The following is an 8,176-nucleotide window of genomic DNA, read 5'->3' on the forward strand; positions in this document are numbered from 1 at the left end:
ATTGTGCGGAGGAAGAGCCGGTTTGATGCATGGCATGCGGTGTTGACAGCCTCAGCCCAAAAACTATGTGGCGACTTGTATTCATCCAACATGGACCTTGCCATCTCCACAAGTGTACGGTTCTTCCTTTCGGCTACACCATTTTAGCGAGGAGTGTATGGAGCTGAATATTATGCTCAATCCCTTCATCACTAAGAAATTCTTCCAAGGTGTAGTTCTTGAACTCAGAGCCATTATCACTTCTTATTGCCAAGATTTCTTTGTCAAACTTAAGTTGTGCTTGCAGGGCAAAATCAATGAAAAACACCCATGTATATCTTGAGTAATCATCAACAATGACAAGCCCATACTTTTTCCCACCAAGACTATCCCATGAAGGAGGCCCAAAAAGATCCACATGAAGGAGCTCCAAAGGCCTTGAAGTAGACACGATATTCTTGGGTGGGTGCTTTGATCGATGTTGCTTCCTGGCTATGCATGCACTACACAAACGATCTTTCTCAAAAGAGACATTGGTTAGTCCAAGGATGTGATTGCCCTTTAAGAGATCTTGAAGGTTTCTCATGCTGACATGGGCTAGCCGGCGATGCCATAGCCACCCCTTGTCAGCCTTGGCCATTAGACAAGTTGCATGGAATGTGCTCTCTTTCGAGAAATCAACCATGTAAAGGTTGCCATCCAACTCTCCAACAAAGGCCACTTCAAGAGTATCTCTCTTAAAGACTTTCAGATTCGTTAGTCCAAAGAGTGTATCATAACCAACAGAATCCAATTGGCGAACGGAAAGCAAATGGTATTTAAGAGATTGGACAAGCATGACATTTGCAAGAGACATGTCATTTGTGATAGCCACCTTACCCAACCCGAGTACCTGTCCTTTTGATCCTCCACCAAACATAATGCTCATAAATGGTTGAATAGCTTCCATGAAATCGTAGAGCAATTTGCTATCTCCGGTCATATGATTGGTACATCCACTATAGATCACCCATTTTACTCCACCAGAGAAAGCAACCTACACACAATTAGGACTTGGTTAGAGGCACCCATTTTGCAATGAGACCTCTCAAGTTAGTCACAAGGGTCTTAGGGACCCAAATAGCATAAAATTGGAATGCATTTCGAGGACCAACAAACTTTGCATAAACTTCTCCATCCTTAGTTTTACAGAGTACATAGGATGGAGGCATTAACTCTTTTGGCTTGTTGAGAGTGGGCATGCCACTTGTGGCCTTCCCACTAACAACCTTACCTTTCTCCTGTGCCCTTCTCGTACAAATGTTTCTTTTAGAGGAGTGGTGCACTTTTGGGAAAACGTCTTCTTCTTGCTTGTGCTTGGGTCCAACCCGAGCCCATCTTTGGCAAACACCTCATTGTGTTGGCTCGGTACCTCAGTAAGGTTCTTTTTTCCTTGAGCACATGTCATGAGACCTTTCTCGATTTGAGCCTTGAGAAAGCGATTCTCCTCAAGAATAGATGCTAGGTCACTACTAGAGTTAGTAGTGCAAGAATCAACATTGATAATAGGATAAGAGTAAGCCTTGGCTAGAGTTTCAAGATAAGTAAGCTTGAGCGTCTCAAAACTCTTTCTAAGAAGGGTGAGCTCTTCTTCCTTAGTCTTGAGTGACACGAATAGAAGCTCACAATCCTTAGAGAGAGAAGCATGAGACTTCACAAGCTTACTTTTATCATTCATCAACTCTTCACAAGAGTCCTTAGCCTTTAAGGATGCAAGATCTTTAGCATGAGCATCAATGTTTGCACCAATTTTCAAGCATAGTTCATCATTTCATGCTTCCTCATATTGGACTTTCCGCTCAAGGATTTCATATTTTTCCTTTTCCTCGGTTACGAGGGTTTCGAGTTCCTTAATGGTGACGGTGTGCTTACCCACCATCTCCATAAGCATACTAAACATAGTGATCTTCTTTCCTTTGAGGGAGAACATGACCTTATTTAATTTAGCAAACATGGGGTCATCTATATCATTATCATCATAATTATCCTCCACATCAAGATACTCATCACTAGGAGTAGGAGGAGTGAAAAGAGGAGGATTTGATCGTGGGGTTACCTTGACCTTGTCAGGAAAGTTTTGGTCCTCTCCATCTTCTACCATGGCCTTTGCCATTAGGCACTTGTGAGAGTTGCCCTTGTAGTCTTTCATATAGTTGTAGGTGACAACATCACCACTCTTGTTGACTAGCCTCAGAGTGTTTTGAGAATCTTGAGCAACTCCGACAACACCACTAACATCATCCGGATCGGATTCTTCATGAGCAACCATTGCTTTCCCATCTCTCTTCTTGAGCTTTGAGTTCAAAGGATTTGGCAACTTCTTCTTGGGAAAGGTCTTGGGAAACCTTGGTTTATCCTCTCTCTTCTGATAGGGTCAATCATTGGAGAAGTGGCTGGCTTCTTCACAGTTGTAACATTTTTTCACTTTCTTCTTCTGGAATCTTCCCTTGAATTTTCGTGCGCTAAACTTCTTGACAAACAGGGCAATGTCTTCATATGAAGGACTCTCATCGGAGTCAATCTCATCACCATCTTCATCCTCATCATCTTCCTCTTCTTCACTTTGCTCTTCTTCATATACATGCTTGGCCTTCAATGCAAGATTGATTTTTGATGTTGAGGTACCATGCATGGCAAGATGTTTTGTAGCACTTGCCTTTGACTCTTCAAATAGTTGGAAGGTGGATATGATGCCATTCGGAGTCATTTCCTTGTATCCATGGTGTTGTCTTATGCCCCACACCATTTGATGATGAGGAGGAGAAAGATCATGAAGCAACTTGTCCACGAGAAATCACTTAGTCAAGTTGAATCCATCTTGTCTTGTCACACGCACATGACTCATGTCAGCGGTGAGAGTCATGAGAAGCTCAAGGAGTTGCTTGGGAGATTCACCTTTATCCATACAAAAGTTTTGCAATTGGCCCTTGGCAATTTCATATTGAGCAAGCCGGATAGTGGGGGTACCGGTCTTGGTCCTCACAATGCTATCCCATAATTCCTTGGCACTTGTGATATGTATGTATGGTCTCCTTTGCTTGTCAGTCATACCTCTCCTTATGCACATGGTTCCTGTGTCGTTGAGATTCATGTCATATACCTCTCTTGGAGTAAGATTCTTCGGGTCACCAGCTTGGTAGCCATACTCCAAGATCTCCAACATCTCATCATTTCCATATCGAAGATGATCCTGCATAGCAACTCTCCACAAAGAAAAATCGGTTGTGTCATCAAGTAAAGGAGGTTTGCCTTGAGGATTATACTTTGGTTTCTCTATTTGAGGTCTTGCATAAAGCCAACGAACACTAGAGTGTTCATTACTAGGAGGTTGTTGGCCAAATGAAGGAGTAGGCACAGTTGGTCTCGAGGCCGCACCACCAGAAAGTGGTGCAAGCATCGTGGTTAGTGTGGCTAGTCTCATTTGGACCAAGGCCTCAAGAGAAGCATCATGCTCCTGCTTTTGCTTAGCAAGCGCCCATTCCAGATCGTCAGAAGTGAAGGACTTGACTTCTGTGGAAGCTGCGCCTGTATTCTTCGGATCCGCATCAAGGGGAGTCCCATCGGGGTTCATCTCGCTCTAGGGCGGTTGATGTCGCTTGAAGCTACGTTGGTATTTCCCCAAAGAGGAAGGGATGATGCAGCACAGCGGCGGTAGGTATTTGCCTCAGATATGAAACCAAGGTTATCGAACCAGTAGGAGAACCAAGCAAAACAACGTAAACATCCCCTGCACACAAATAACAACACCTCGCAACCCGACGTGTTAAAGGGGTTGTCAATCCCTTTCGGGTAACGGCGCCAGAAACGGCGTGCAGACGGGAGAAAGTTGCAATAGATTGATAGATCGAACGCCAAATAAAATAAATAGAAGTAAAACGCAGCAAGGTATTTTTGTATTCTTGGTTTAATAGATCTGAAAATAAATGCAAAGGAAATGGAGATCGCAAAGGCAAATATATGAGAAAGAAGACCCGGGGGCCGTAGGTTTCACTAGTGGCTTCTCTCAAGAAAAATAGCAAACGGTGCGTAAACAAATTAATGTTGGGCAATTGATAGAACTTAAAATAATCATGACGATATCCAGGAAATGACCATTATATAGGTGTAACGCCCCGGATCCGAGGCGCCAGGTGCCATCCCGTTATTCGCCGTCGTTGCCATGTCATTTGCTTGCGTGTTGCATTTTGCCATGTCATCATCTGCATTGCATCATCACGTTTTTCAAAACTTGCATCCGGTCCTTTTCCGCGTTGTCCGTTTCGCGATCCGACACTCGCACGCGCCCGTCGCCCCTCTCAGACCTTGTTTCGTGAGTGGGAGAAAAACATTCTCAGAATGGTCCGAGATTTGCCGAGTGGCCTTGGTATAGCACCGGTAGACCGCCCGTCAAATTTCGTTCCTTTTGGAGGTCATTTGATGCCCCAACGGTTAACCGCGTAGCCCGAAACCCCTCTCTCTTTGCAGCCCAGCACCCCTCCACCACAGCCCACTAGCCCATCCAAACCCCCTCCATGCTCTCGGTCGTTCGATCACGATCGTGTGGGCGAAAACCGCAGCTCATTTGGACTCTCCTAACTCCCTCTACCTATATATACACATCCCCCATGCCATTTTGACCTAACCTAGTCTAAACCACCCCTCATCCCTCTCCTCCTCGTTTTCACCGCCTCCTCCCACCTCAGGGGCTGCGCCGCCGCCTTCCCCCTCCAAATCCGGCGCCAGCCACCTCACCCGTGCCACTTGGCGCGCCCTGAGTGGCCAGCCGACACCCAGCGCTGCCGCCACGTCATCCAGCCACCGCCCGCGCCCAACCGCCGAGCGCCACGTGCGCCCCAGCGCCCCACTTCGCCGCGGCCCAGATCCGGCCCGCCCCCGGGCCGCACCCGGGCCCGAATCACGCCGCCGCGCTCTCCCGCTCGCTCCGCCCGAGTCCCGCTCGCCTCCGCGCTCGTCCTGCTCCCCGCACCGGAGGCCGACCCCGCCGCCTCGCCGGAGGCCGCGCGCCACCGCCGCCGGCGACCTCGACGGCCAGGCCAGGCCTCCCTGGCGCCCTTCTTCTTCTCCCTCCTCCTTAGCTCCCTCTCGCCCCTGCAGGTCCGTCCTGCCGCCGCCTCCACTGCCGGTCGGCCTCGCCGGACCCCGCCTCGCCGTCCGCCGTCGCCCGCCGCCCGCAGCTCTCGCGTCACCGCCTCCACGCGTCTCCCCGGCGTCCTCAACCCCCGCCGGCCGTCGCCGTCGACAACTCCGGCGAGGTCCGTGGATCGAGATCAGATCCACCACCTCTCCCATCCAAACGCCTCCCCGCGCCCGGATCTCTCCGTCCCGGAACGTCCCCGTCCACTTTTCCCGCGAGGTGATTTTTGTCCAAGTCCCTGAAAATTCATGATATGTGTGCATCTTTGACCTGCTGTAACTTCTTGCACACAGCTCCGTTTTGCGTGCACGATATATCAAAATGTTCATTTTGAGATGCTCTTCATTTTATTCCATTGCGCCGTGCTTGTTTGAGTTCATATTGATGCCCTAATCATCGTTGCAAGAGTGCTATATGATGTTTATTGCTGTTTGTTTATAGAACTTGATGATTTGTCTTTTTCATTGCATTTTCTGTGTGCATCCTATGAGAACGAGCTCTACATGTGTTTTGTTCTACACCATGCCATATTTACAGGGATGCTTTTTCTGTATTTTAGTGATCTATGTGGTGACTAGCACAAGCATGCAAAGTAGCCTCCGTGATGTTGCTGATTTCTGTGACTTAAGTCATTTCTGCCAAGTCTGAGGCTGTTATATTTGATGCTATGTAAGCCTGCTCCTACCATGAGTTCTGTGCATAATCTGAAGATGTTCACTAAGGGTGTTTTGTTAAACATGTTATTTTCTTTCCATTCATGCCCTTGGTTGCATTTATAGACTGCTGTAGCTTGTCGCAAACTTGCTCTCAAATTGCTAAATAATGTTGCTGTCAGCCTGTTAACATGAAGTTCAGTTTTGACATGTGTTTTTCTAGTGATACATGCACCCTATGAACTTGCTCTTGCCATGCTTAGCTTCATAATTATGCCTTCTTACTTTTGGATGCCTTCACATGCCATGTAATGTTCTGTGGTGAGTGGTTCAAGCTCACCAACATGCCTACTTATCGTTGATCCTGCCATGCTCTATTTTTCTGCCAAGTCTGAAGCTGTCAATAAAACTTTCTATGTTCACGTGGGTGCCATCATATCTTATGTACCTTTTGGCTCATGTTCAGTAAGGGAAATTTGTTATATGCTTTGAGTAGAATCATGCCATGCTTTCACTTGCCATGATATATTCCTGTAGCATGTTGTTTGATAGCTCTAAACATTGCAACCTGATGTTATTTCTGCCATGTCCTGGAATTCTGCCGAGTCTGTGAATCTGTTATTATTTGCAATCTTGCCATGTCATTTTGAGCATGTTCTAGTTGTTTCTGCGGATAGCTCAGTGTTCATGTTTTCTAATGCTTTACCTGTACATCATGTCCATGCCTTGTGCTCTCATGATAGGATGTTGTAGCATATTGTTTTGATGCGTGCTAAATGCCTAGTTGCTGTTTTGGACAGATTGTTGTTATACCTTGTTTGGAGTGTATGCGTTGCACCGTTGCTCCGTTTTGAGCATGCTGTATATGAAACTTGCTTAGTTTTGCATGTAGTTTCATATTACCTTATCGCATGCTTGTTTTGAGAATGTTTGCTTGATGTTTGAATGCATTTTGCATCAATGCCATGTTTAACTTGTTTTGCTCATATCTTCTAGGCCGTAGCTCCGAATCTAATGAACTTTATATGTAATTTGACTAGAATTTCGTGTAGATCATCTTGGTGCATCTTAACTTGCTGTTTAACAACTTGAACATAAGGTTTATTCAGATCTGGACCAATTTTGAAATTTGCAGATGAGGACTTACCGGAATTGTTATATGTTAGTTCCGGCCTCATTTAAACTTGCTTTGATGTGTTGCTCTTGTATGCATCATCTCTTACCATGAGTAGCTTCATGTAGCCTTGTCATGCATCATACTTGGTTGAGTATCATGCCTTGTTCATGTGTGGTGTGTTTACCATGTTGTGTGCTTCTTCTCGATAGTTCCCGTTTCGTTGCGATCGTGAGGATTCGTTCGTCTATACTTGGTTCGTCTTCGTGGCTTCATCTTCTTCATGGACTCGTTCTTCTTCCTAGTGGGATTTCAGGCAAGATGACCGTTACCCTGGATCTCATTGCTATCATTACTATGCTAGTGGCTTCGTTCTATCGCTATGCTGCGCTACCTATCACTTGCTTTTCAAGCCTCCCAAGTTGCCATGAAACCACCTCTAACCTTTGTCACCCTTCCTAGCAAACCATTGTTTGGCTATGTTACTGTTTTTTGCTCAGCCCCTCTTATAGCGTTGCTAGTTGCAGGTGAAGATGAAGATTGCTCCATTTTGGATTATGTTTATGTTGTGATATCACAATATCTCTTATTTAATTAATGCATCTATATACTGGGTAAAGGGTGGAAGGCTCGGCCTTATGCCTGGTGTTTTGTTCCACTCTTGCCGTCCTAGTTTCCGTCATACCGGTGTTATGTTCCTTGATTTTTGCGTTCCTAACGCGGTTGGGTGTTATGGGAACCCCTTGACAGTTCGCTTTGAATAAAACTCCGCCAGCAAGGCCCAACCTTGGTTTTACCATTTGCCTATCACCTATTTCTTTTCCCTTGGCAGTCGCGCTCCCGAGGGTCATCTTTATTTTAACCTCCCCGGGCCAGTGCTTCTCTAAGTGCTGGTCTGAACTGAGTAGACTGCAGGGCCCCCTCGTGGAAACTCGAGGTCTGGTTTTACTCGTAGGATGTCTCATCCGGTGTTTCCCTGAGAACGAGATATGTGCCGCTCCTATCGGGATTGTCGGCACATCGGGCGGCTTTGCTGGTCTTGTTTTACCATTGTCGAAATGTCTTGTAAACCGGGATTCCGAGACTGATCGGGTCTTCCCGGGAGAAGGAATATCCTTCGTTGACCGTGAGAGCTTATAATGGGCTAAGTTGGGACACCCCTGTAGGGTATTATCTTTCGAAAGCCGTGCCTGCGGTTATGTGGCAGATGGGAATTTGTTAATGTTCGGTTGTAGAGAACTTGACACTTGATTTAAC

Source organism: Triticum aestivum, chromosome 5D (genome assembly GCF_018294505.1).
Source record: "Triticum aestivum cultivar Chinese Spring chromosome 5D, IWGSC CS RefSeq v2.1, whole genome shotgun sequence".
Taxonomy (NCBI): Eukaryota; Viridiplantae; Streptophyta; class Magnoliopsida; order Poales; family Poaceae; genus Triticum; species Triticum aestivum.